This window comes from Amblyomma maculatum, chromosome 1 (assembly GCF_055883805.1).
Source record: "Amblyomma maculatum isolate TAMU_Amacu chromosome 1, ASM5588380v1, whole genome shotgun sequence".
In the NCBI taxonomy this organism is placed as follows: Eukaryota; Metazoa; Arthropoda; class Arachnida; order Ixodida; family Ixodidae; genus Amblyomma; species Amblyomma maculatum.
Genome location: NC_139344.1, coordinates 451309160 through 451321778, shown reverse-complemented (window position 1 = coordinate 451321778; position 12619 = coordinate 451309160).

Sequence of the window (12619 nt, the reverse complement as noted above, 5' to 3'; positions counted from 1 at the left end):
GGAATAGAGCTGTGTTGCGAAGCTCAAGTGCCCATGTTATTTTTCATCATGAGTCGTACGTAGGCTAGCATGCTCCGGTAGATTTCTTGATCATGTAAGGAATGCTAGAGTTATGTTGTTTAAATGGTTATTGAAAAAAAAAATGTTTTAACAGTTTCTTGTAACTCTGGTAAAACGTTAGGAAAAAGGACATCGAGAACATTGAAATAATGTTTGACTGAAACATAAAGTAAAGTTACTGTAATGTTTCAGTGCTATCTGAGAAGGTGGGAACAGGTACCGCTGTAACTATAGATAAATAAATTGGCTGTGCAGCGCAAAACCGTATTCCCTGATAGACGAAGAGCCTATTTTGTTTGAAACGAAGCCCAAGCTCTCCCGTATGTACTTTACTTTATTTCCATCGAAACTAATGTGGCACAGGCATCCTGGAAAGCCAAAATCAACCCCTCCCATTTTCACCGACCTCTCATTGCTACTCCATTATTAATGTCCTTGCTCTGTCCTTAATTTCCTTAATAGCGTAAATCGCCGTTTTCTCCCCAGGTTGAGCACACCTAGCATCGCTGTCACTAGAACGGGCTGAAAGTAAAAGCGACTGCGGCTGGAAAGTATTGTTACGCCAGCTCACTTTCACACATTCTCTCGCTTTCGCTTCGTAGTTAGTAAACTTATCGTTATCTGTCATGTTAGCCTGCTCTCATTTTAGGTAAATTATCGCTGGCATTGGCTCTGTCTACGAACCTGCAGCGCCGTTTGAAGCATACGCTTACATCCCGCATGACGATCGAGCACCTCCTATCTAGAGATGCAGAACAAGCAATCAGTAAGAAACGTTATCCTAGCTCTTTTTCTACCTCCAAGCAGAGCGAGCAGGATGTCCACCATTAAACCTTCTATATTCTACCTGGCAGTCATGGTCAAAGGCGGGTTGATTAAAAGTTGGTCAGTGCTTTTGATTGGGCAGGCGAGACTTCTGAGACGAAATTGTTGCACTGCAATGCACAAAAGCGATACTGAATAGATGGAAGCGTGGGCGCTCGCTTCCTGATAAATTTCGACGTTGTGTAGGTGGTTAGGCAGAGACTATGACTCGCGGAAGCTAGCGTACATATATGAAGTTCACGTAACCAGATAGATCTTAGTTTGGGCTTTTAAAAAGTCCCCTCTCAGCTCTCGTCATAGACGAGAGCAGAGGTGTGGTGGTGCCCTTCGGAACACGGGAGAGAACTAAGTTGCCCAGCCTTGTATTCTTATGCATTCACTTGTTTTCGTGCGCGAATTCGGTTTTCTGGCAACACTGTCCCCGTCAAAGCGCGCGATTGACGACTGCAAAACTCGGCCATAACGGTACCCACCTCCGGCGAAGTGGCTGACAAAGGCCTAAGAACGCGTTCTGCGACAGCTTCAGACCAACACTTTCTGGTGTCCGGCCCAGGCTGCTCGCTACTATCCAAATGTGAGACCGGAAGATCCGCACTGTAAACCGAGTCGTTGCTTTTTATCCCACATGGTGTGAGTATGTCAAACTAGCCCCTACGCTCTCACCATACCACCCCACTGAAAAGGCTTGGGAGGCCTTCCTCTTCAGGTGCTCGTCGGTCGGTGCCCAAACGGCCCTAGCTCGCCGTTCTCGCGAGGTGGCTGACAGTTGAGGCGGCCCGGAATGAGGCTTCTGACCAATTGAGGCCGGCGTTAATAATCTTCGCCGGCTCGCGTGTCTCTTTTAGTGCAGAAAATAAAACGTTTCGAAATCAAGCAAGCCACAGATTTCTCAGTTATTCTAAATTCTTCAGTGCATTCCAGAGGCTAGCATATTGGGGCTTTAGTCTTATTGGGGAGGGACCACCTGGAGGTGACTCCAGGCGCGATATTTTATGACTTCTTACCTGCTTTCAAAATTCTACCCCGGCGATTACCACCCAAAATGTGGTGAAATAGCCACTTATGATCGCACATCGTGGAATTGTAAATAGGAGCCGCCGCTGGAATCTCTAATACAAGTGCCTACTCTTGAACAATGGGAGGCCGTATTGTAAATAGGAGCCGCCGCTGGAATCTCTGATACAAGTGCCTACTCTCGAACAATGGGAGGCCGTGTTGGTCAGCTCAGACCTGTCAGTTCCAACTCGGGTCATTTAATGGGCTACTCAGGTCTCTGTCAGCCGTGAAATGATAGCCAACTACTACGGATCATCCGCGTTCTGCATGTTCTGAAGAAATAAATGTTGCACAATCAATTAGCCTTACTACAGTACAAAGCTCTATGAGGCTTCTAGTGAAGCCGTTTGTGGCGACATATACGACATTCATTTGAAAATAGCCTTTTCACGTTGTTTGATTGCTGAAACGTATGTATTTACAAATGACTTGTGTCGTACGTGTCTGTGCAGCCCGCAGAATAAACAATGTTTGCATTCGGTACAATATATTAGCGTGAAAAAATATTGTGCGTGCTCATTGCATATGCTGTTGTTGGTCTTTTGACAAAATGGCACGTATCCAACGTGGGGGATTAGCCACGTGGTGGTGTCGTCCATAAACTCAATTAAAAGCACAAGCTAGTCGCAAAGCGAGATTGTAATAATAACTATGGTTCACAGGAAGTGAAAGGCGCAGTATCTGTCACACTTGCTCTGTGGACACCTGAACCGCGCCGTAAGGGAAGGGAGGAAGGTGGGAGTGAAGGTGGAAAGAGAGAAAGGGGAGCCGTATTGGAGGGCTACGGAATAATTTCGGCCACCTGGGGATCTAAAGTGCGCTGAAATCGCACAGCACACGGACGCCACTTCGTTTCGCCTCCATCGAAACGCAGCCGCCGTGGTCGGGTTCGAACCCGAGAACTCCGGCACATTAGTCGGGCGTCTTACCACTGCACCACCCCGGCGGGGAAAAGCGAGATTGTAAATAATTATAACAATGCAGCTATTAGAATTGTGAACATAAAAAACAACTATCATATAATTTTGAATAATAAAAATCCTAAGAGAGTTTCAAAAAGGGTTAATAGGTTAACCTATCAGTTGCTATAGTATAGTCGTGTAGGATTCCACAAAATGTGTCCAACGCAACTCCATTGGCACTCGCACCGAAAGACAGTAAAAGGGGTACGGACATGGGGAGTCCTAACATATAGAGGGGTATCTCCAGAAATGTCCTTCTCTGAAGTGTGAACCGCCAGCGCGACAGGAAGGTTAAAAAAAAGACTAGTTTTCTATTTTAGCACGCAAGGGCACGCCAGCAAGTTTTAAATTGGTTAATATCAAGGGTGCGCAAAAAACTACAAATTTCTATTCCGAATCATTATGTGTTATTAGATTCGAATTCGTATTCGAATAATTATCAGTCAGAATTTTTCGAATATTGTAAAATTACCGAATAGACAAAAATTTCGAAATCATCGAGATGTTATCGCACTGCCTGATTCACCGTAATGCTTGACCGCGTGGGCTATGTAGTGAACATCCCTCAAATCTCGAAGGGGGGACAGAGCAAGGAACTGTCAAAGCAAAGATGACAGCGTTCGGGTTTGAACTGCATTTTTATTGTGCTGCTGCGCTGAGGCGACTAGTGCCAACCTCTTCTTTGTCCAGCGTCGTGCCGTGGCTTGCGAAAAGCGGCGCGAGGGGCGCTACAGGGCTCCCCCCCCCCCCCCCCCCTCTCGTAGAGCGAAGGCCACGAGATTTGCGCATGCAGCGCATGAGTTTGGTTTCAGAGTCGGCAGAGTCGAAGTCAGAGTCAGTGGAGGGGTCACGTTTGGAGGAGTGGTAATATATGCAAGTTTCAGCCTGTCAGCATACACAAAATCTTCACGACCGTTGGAGTCTTCGTAGTACTCTGGAGCACGGGGAACGGTCCGTCGTTGGCCAGTGTGAGAGGAGGACGGACGTGGTCAGGGCGAAAGAAAACATGGCTGTATAACTCCAGATGCTGACTCTCAAACATGGATTCAGGGTGACGATTAGCAGGAATGATCGGATTGATGTGTCGAAATGTGCTCCAGAGGTCCAGGAGGTAGAGTGAAGCATCCTGAATGAGCGAAGGGGATGAAGATATCAGTGGGCTGCACGGGGATTTGATGCCGACAATGCCGACTCGGCATACAATGGCGAGCGACAGCGAGGCGTTCTCCAGACTGGCGGCGATGGCGAGCAACACAGGTGGTCCAGAGGTCATGATGCGGTGGGTGATCGAGTGTTTTATCGGTGATTCTGGTGTGCGACTTCGTGATGTTGGGAAAATCGGCAAGCATTTTCCCTTACGGCGAAGCAGGGACGATAGCTCTGAGAACTGTCGCTGAAAAGGTGGAGAGTACGCCATTGATGGAGAGTTTCGCGCTGAGATCGATAAGGCGATGGGCCTGTATATCGACAGCGAGGTTAAAGAATCTGAGGAAATCAGCGCCGAGAACAGACATCGGCGATGATGAAAATCTGGCGGAACGTCCGGTGCAATCAGAGGTTGAGTGCAAGAAACCGTTGGCCGTACGTGCGGGGGGGGGGGGGGGGGGGTTGTCGATTGTAGCGGGGAGGGCGCTTCGTTGTAGTGGCTATCTGCTTAAGCTGCTTGTATTACATCGGCTTGTGCTCCCGTGTCAGCGAGGAAGCGAGCGCCAGTGATCTTGTCCGAAACACAAAATAGGCGGCATGTGCGTCCACCAGTAACACTTGCCGCCGTCAGTGGCCGGTCGCAGCGTTTCCCGACCAGGAGCACGGGTGGGTGCACCTGCGGGCAGAGCTTCCGAAAATACAGTGGTAGCAGCACACAGTCGAGGAGGAGGAGTCTTGCCACATTTCAGATGGTTGGAGTTCTGGCGACGGCGACGGTGCCTGGGAGTGGCGGCGGGAGTGGAACCTAGGCTGATAAAGGCGTTGCAGGGACGCGAGGTCATCAAGCCACCTGGCTAAAGCATCCTGTCGCTCTTCTAGGCTCACAATTTGGGAGGCTGTCATAGTAGTGGAATGCGGAGCGGTCACGACGCTGACGCTGACGTGCCTTGAGTAATCCGCAACACGGTCCGCGGGTTCGGCGCGCTTGTCCTCAGTGACATCACCCTTAGCCGCGAGGACGAGGACCATGTTCTGGGGAAGTCTCTGGAGAAACAACTCACGCAGTAAACTGCCCGACCCCGAGGGGGAATCTCCAAGCAGCTGTCGCATGCGACGGAGGAGCAGCGAAGGACGGATATCACCGAGTTCTGTAGCGGTGAGGGGCCGCTGAAATCAGCTGCGCTCGGATACTGATTTGCGGTCTCCGAGAGCCGCCTTCAATGTGTCAAGAAGTCGGGCCGCGTCCGGCGAGGCGATAATGTCCGCTTATTCCTCGGCGACGTCAGGAGGCAGGGAGGACACGAGATCGAGCAACATCGTCTCCTGGCTGGTGATATGTTGCAAGTGGAAATGCGCCTCAACTTGTACTAGCCAGGCACGAGGGCTGTTGGTCCGAAATTTCGGCAGGTTGACTGGTTGAAACGCGGCCAACGAAGCGCTGTTATGCCGAGCGTCCTGGGGCGGGTCGCCGGCCCTAGGAGGGGTGGAAGAGGCAGCGGAATCCATGTAGGAGGGCGGGGTTACGTGGTCGAAACATATTACGAAATATTTCGGAGCTAAGATGAGGAATAACCAGCTCTGATAGCGTTCGGGTTCGAACTATTTTTTTATTGCGCTGCTCGCGCTAAGGCGCCTAGTACCAACCTATTTTCTTGTCGAGCGCCGTGGCTTGCGATAAGCGGCCCGAGGGGCTCTACAGGACCTTCGCCACAGAGCGCGCAAAGCGAAGCACATGGCGAAACTGGGAAAAACATCATTCTCACTTCAATTTCATCTCTAATGGAGACAACTATCGTGCAAGGTGTACATCAGATACCATTACTAAGATGTAAACGGTCTTGCCAGTTTTTAAGGTCAAAGCCTTTCTAGCCTCATGAAAGAAAATAACGTGCGCGAGATTTGTGCGCGAGATCTATCATATTCCTCGAGATTGCACGACATTAGTTCTTGTCTAGCGTCCCTGCCACCTGCACTACTGCACTTGAATGCGCTCCAAGAAACGCCAAGTGACAGTAGCGATTGTGTGCCGTCCAAACTCACTTGCCGTTGAATGTGCGACAGATACAGCACCTTTCATTTCCTGTAAAGTAGCTATAATTAAATTAACACTTCAAAGAACGCCAATAAGAAGCAAAATACAAAAGGCAAATGATCGGAGAGGGAGGTAGGATTTCGAAATTTTCTTCTTAAGAGACATCTAAGAGACCCTTTATTTTTTTTTCACACCCATTCTATATTTCGAGTTTTCACCTATTTGGAAATTTGTTCTCGTACACTTAAGGGCGAATAATGACACTTTGCTGTATTCAGGAGCGAAATCATAGTTTCAGGTAATTTCATGCAAGTCCTTTCTGTATGAAAAAAACAAAAACGGAATCTTGTCCCTCGAGACCAGCCGTGGTTGAATTCTAGTTACATTTTATTTGCAAATACTGCGTGAATTATAAAACAAGCCGCACAGCATTTGCCATTTTTCAACTTTCCATTGCTTTTTACCAACCTGATATTCAGTGTTCGGTTCAATATTGCTAGGTATTTTTTCTTACATTAGTATTCAAAAATTTAAATACTCGCGCTCCAGGCTAAAATTGTACTGCTTGCGCCACCTCTTTGGTTATTGTAGAAGGCTGAGGTGATTTTCAAGAAAGCCTGAGAGATGGCGCCACGCTGCAAGAAAAACAAAGTGCTTGAGACTCACATTGGCAGATATTTTGTTCAATTAAGAAGGGAAAAAGCGTTTACATTTTAATATGCGTACTTTCCCGGGTTGGATTGGTGGTTGGAATATAGCAGCATCCTATTGGCTGATAACGCTGTTATCAGCCAATCCTGGATGTTACAAATGGTTACCTGTTCCGTTATATCATTAACCAAAGTTTTATTTCTACACTTCTAACCTTATGTCCCCTTTCTGATTTTCAACCACCAATATTCCAATCTAATTTTGCTAACTGCCACCACAGATTCGCTCACCCGGCCTCCGGTATCACTAAACCCTTAAGCCTCAGAGAGGGTGAATTCGGGAGACCCTTCTGCACGTCTTGAGGATCACCTGAGCCCCATTGCCTATGTTGTATTTTTGTTTGGGTTTATTTGCCTCTGAGTGCACAGTATTATCTCACGGAATGGTATCGTATTATGATAAAAAATCTTGCTGCAAATTGTTTGTTTTTATTTTCTGAACTTAAGTCTTACTTTGAAAACCGTAAACAATACGTATCTTTGAATAACTGTTCTTCACTGACTAAACTAACATCATTTGGTGTCCCACAAGGAAGTATTTTAGGGCCTTTTTTCTTTAACACATTCATAAATGATATAATACAAATCGATCAGTCCGTAAAATACGTAATCTATGCTGATGATACCAGCTTGTTTATTGCAGATAGTGACACTGAAGCTCTTTTCCGCCGTGGGAATCAAGTTTTATCTAAGCTAACCGACTGGTCACTCAGTAATGGATTAACTATAAACACTAAGAAAACAAAAGCAGTAGTCTTTCGAACAAAAGGCAAGCATTTAGAACAAGGCCACACTCTCTTCCTGAACGGAGAACCATTAGATATTGTAAGTAGCATCAAAACATTAGGAATAAATTTTTCAGAACATATGATGGGGGATTTACAGTTTGACTCCGTTACAGCTAAGTTAGCTCGTACGACAGGTTTGCTTTATCGCCACCGTGAAGTACTTCCGTTTAATATAAGGCTTCTGCTTTATCATACAATATATCATACACTATCATACACTATATATATCATAGCATTCGGCGGTACAGTCATTCACACGAGACTTCGAGAGCTTTACGACTGCAAGCGCGTTGCTTTGTGCCGCTGCCGGATAGCACGTTGTCTGGTATCACGACGAGGAGCCACCGTCTTGCGGCACGCACATGCAGGTATCTCACACCTGATGCCGGCTGTATCTGATACCTGTTGTAGCCTACAATGCCTTACGCCTAATATTTGCTACATCTTTTCGCCCTGTTCCCCTAAAAGATTGTTCGTGCTTTTTCATGTATGTCACTACATGACATTTATGCATACTTCGGCATAACTCATTTCTGCTACTATGGGTATTTCATGGACTAAGCACATGGTCGGGTGAGCCATTTAAATGTATCAATCTCGACATAACTGCACTAAAACTGAAGCCTAAAGCGTCCCCTTCGTCTCCACAAGTATTACCTAAAGTAGCAAGTCTTCCTGGCTCTCTGCTATTAGTGCAATATTGTCCAAATACATTAAACCGGAGAACCGCTGCTTACACCCTTCGCGCCTAATCTATACGACAGATTGAATCACGTATTACTTTCTGGTAGGGTATACTGCTGAGCTAGTTGGTGGTGGTTGTCAAACATTATGGTTTCGCAGCGCTGGCAGACAAGGACAAAAGGACTAGGGACACACGCAACTGCGCTAGTCCTTTTGTCCATGTCTGCCAGCGCTGTGACACCATAATGTTTGACAACGTTCTGGTAACCTTCTTTCTATGTTTATCGCATGAAGGATGAACAATAGTGCTGATAGAGGGCAACCTTGTGTTAACCAATATCTTCATCGTTGAGTATTTTCTGCAAGAATTTGTACAGTTGATATTCAGCAAAGCTAAATTAAGAGTTTTGCTCTCCTTCCTAGCTATTTCGTTGGATTGAGTGAGCACGAATGGGCTATTATCTAAGCCGCGCTACTTCGAAACACATTCAGGAGTTCTCCGACTGTCCCATTATTTTCCACCAATAACTGCGTTTCTAATTTTTCCACTTGCATTGCCAGGATGTATATAAAACATGTTATTCTAATTGTTCTGTGCAGTTTTACGTGCACTCTATATCTCCTTTCCTTTATGAATGAAATTCATCTTGCTCTGCATGCAACTGCGCGGAATGTTTTTGCTTATTCATTATATCTTCCAGTATACCATTAACGACCTTTCCTTCCTCCTTGGCTCAGAATTAATAGTGAACATGATTAGAATTTTTTCTACTCCGGCGGATGTGCATTTAAGAAAATTCATTTTCGCCATTTTTCAGCTCAGATTGGTCAATTCGAAGCTGCTTTATATTCTGCTGTCCTGTGTTGCTCCTTGATTTGGGAAGATTATTCTACCCTCAATCCTAAATTACTCAGCTGTAACTGATGCAATATGATTCATGCCTTTGTCTCTCTCTCTAAGCACTTTCTTTTCATATATTTGATTCCTTCCTGCTTTTGACGTTTTTTACCTAGGCACCTGACATGGCTCAAATGGCCCACCTTAAGTTGCACTGTGAATTTGTCATCCAGCGATACATGAACTGCTTTATTAATTTTGAACGAATGTCTGTACCTTCAATTCATTTTGTCGGTAAGATTTCCATTTATGCATGTCTTCTCCTGAGATACGTGCGCCTTCTTTGGCTCTCTAGTTTCCTTATTCCACCAACTTCGGGGCTGCCTTCCATTCCAGCGGTTTAATTATTTAATTTTCGTACTCATGAACAGTTCGAGGTGACTATAATAGCAATTTCGCACGAGATGTTTATATACTGCTTCCTCAATGATGCTGCTATTACAGCTATTTTTTAGTCGTTTAATTTTGCGCCCCCTTTTTGCCCTTTCTGCATTTCTGTTTTTAGCAAGGCCCCCATCTGCAGAGTAAGATCATTTTCTAGACTGTACTCTTACTCTTCGACTATTTCCATTTTTGAGAGCTGGCTAAAATGTCTTGCAACATTAGGCAGTAGTAAAAGGTCTTCTACCTGTGCCGATGTTCGCAAGTTGTGGGAATTTATGTAGGGATTTATCCTCTGATTTAGTTCTCTTAATTACAATGTTTATAGGTTATGTCACTCACAGAAATCTAGCCTTAGCTTCCTGTTACAATCTGTGCATCCAAGATTCTCGACCTGGCCGTTCAATCTCGTAATACAACAATATCGGCATTGTCTCTCCAAAAGTCTATCTTCAATGAGACACTTAACGAGGTCCTTGTTGTCTTCCCCGCATTTGTCCCCTATCCCTTATAGTTTTGTTGCACCCTTCCCAGACGTACCTATCAAAAAATGGTGGATCTTCTAGATCTTTTAGATCTTCTCGCATGGAGCGCACACGCCTCTTTCATCGTCCCTTAACTGTCGTTCTTTTCTTGTCTATATCGCTCTATTTCTGCCTCCCTGCTTGTTTATGTAACTGCTCTTCGTGTTAAATTTCTTTCGTGTAGTCTTCTTAGCAGACGTGCTTTTGGCCATTTTGTTCGGTTCAGCCTCCAGCATTACGACGTCTTCCGCTTCGCTGCCAACTACTCCTGAGCATGGAGATTCCGCGGACCTCCTAAAAAATCCTTTTGCCGGGCCGCCATGCTTCATACTTCACCTACTTTGCATGCCGTCTAGTTGAAATCCTTTGCTAAAACCTGCTCCACGCACTTCAATGTTTATCTCTGCCAATTCAAAGCGTGCTAGTTAAAGATTGTCAACAAAGGCTAAAAGTCAATTCCACTACCACTATTGTCTTCTGAAGTCGTTATTTGTGTCGTTTTTTTTTTTTCTTTCCCTATTAGTTATCTCTACGGCTGTTACGTCTAATATTATTGGTGTTTTATCTCAACTGCTTTTATTTTCCAGGCATTGGGGATTTACCTGAAATCTGAAAGTTTGCACTCAGACAAATTTTACTGTAACTTCCACGGGTGCCATCACTATCAGTAAACAGACAAATATTCACGTGTCCTATGGGAAGTTTCGCAACTAGTATTATTAACGAGCTCTGCCATCTCTCAACGCCTTAGTCTAGGTCAATCCTTGGCTGCTGTCATGTGGCTGTACATCAGCGCATGACCGAGTGCGAGTTCTGTGGCAGTGGCTGCGGCAAGGATGACGGCGGCGATGGGGTACAGATGTTCTTTCCGCGACGCTCTGCAACGCATCGCGAGCCAGCGCTCAACTTCACGTCTTCGGTAACAATGACTGTAACTAACCTTCCTTTGTCGGGTGCTTCAAAGAGCGACTGTTCCAATCTCCATTGTTGTTTATTTTTTTTTTTTACGCTCGAGGCGGTGCAAGGACGTCTCGAGCAATTTGATATCACCGGTATAACCAGTACAACCAGAAAAACGCTCGCAAGTTGAACAAAATACTCTATGCAAACTGAGCAGCCTGAAAGTTGTGCCCTTGATCTTCCCTACGCAGCAAGGAAAATTGCAAACAACAGCAACTTCAATGGCATGGACTAGATTGTTGGCTGTGATAGCGCGGAGGCGTTGTCAAAGTTAATTCAAAACATGTTTATAAAGCGCGGAACCGTTGCACAGAGCACTGGAAAAAGAAAGATTGGGTGGGACATCCTCTGCCTACACCTACTGAACATTATATTGCGCCAGCGTATCGATTCTCTAGTCAAGGTGCAGGCAAGTCAAGAGATTAATCTCCAGGTCGCAGCAGCAAACCTCGCCACATAAGCGCGGGGGGGGGGGGGGGGGGGGGGGGGGGGAGGCACCTTTTCTCAACAGGACATCAATATCCAGAGGAACTGCCCTCTTGAATTGTCATAGAGGACAGTTCTTGGCCGAAGATGGTCGGCAAATGTTTGAAATGATCACTGAACCCCCCAGTTCCTGACGATTCCTTTGGATTCTGGACCTTACACACTTTCGGTGTGAGTGCCAATTCCGATTTTTTTTTCACGGACTTCGAAGGCGTCTTCTATTCAGTTCACCAAAAGGATTTTTTAGTTAATTTCTGTACCATTGAAGTAGAGCATGAAAACCGTGGGTACGTACAAAAACAGGGCGTTCCAATAGTGTGTGTGGCTGCGGTTTTGTGCCATATATTTGTATCTTGTTTTGACAGGCTGTTGCATGACAAGCTCACTGACGATCGGTATAGTAAAAGGTTTTAGGCAGTTGGGTGATTTCTTAATTTTCTTGAAACTAACTAACCGTGAAAGCGTCGAGTTTGCCACAGAGAACAGCTTGTCCTTCTTTACCGAAACTTGTCCAGATTTGAGGTTTTCACATGAGGTATACCGTTTGATAAATGAATTTTGTGTTTAGGTTTGGTTTTGTCCTTCACTGAGGAGATTCACGTTTGCTGCAGTTAATCTCCTAGGACTATAAAGCCTGCTGACCGACTGCTCTTCAGACGCTAAACTATGTGAAGCTTAGAGGCATCGCCAACTTTGTCTCGGTAATGCCCCGCGGGGATGCTATTTGCACGATATGCAGAAGAGTTTTTTAGTGCAGCTTGACCGCCTGCAGTGAGCGGGCTACCCTAAGAATATCCTGGTTGCTATTGCTGAGAATGTATCCAGCAAGAATAAGCAATGGTACATACTGAAAAAATGTGAAACGCCTTTTGAAGAAATTAGACCTGCTGTAATGCCGTACTTGCATGAAGCCTCGCATAACGCTAAAACATTATCCATCACATACGGTGTTAAGTTTCCCTTTCTGCGTCCACAAAGCTGTTTTAACTTTTTTTGTGCACCTTTAAAAATAATAGCCCGATAAAGGACTAACGTCAAGCACCCTGAACACGTTTACTACATGCACAGCCGATGTTGTATACTCTGTTCCACCGGCCGGTGGAAAGG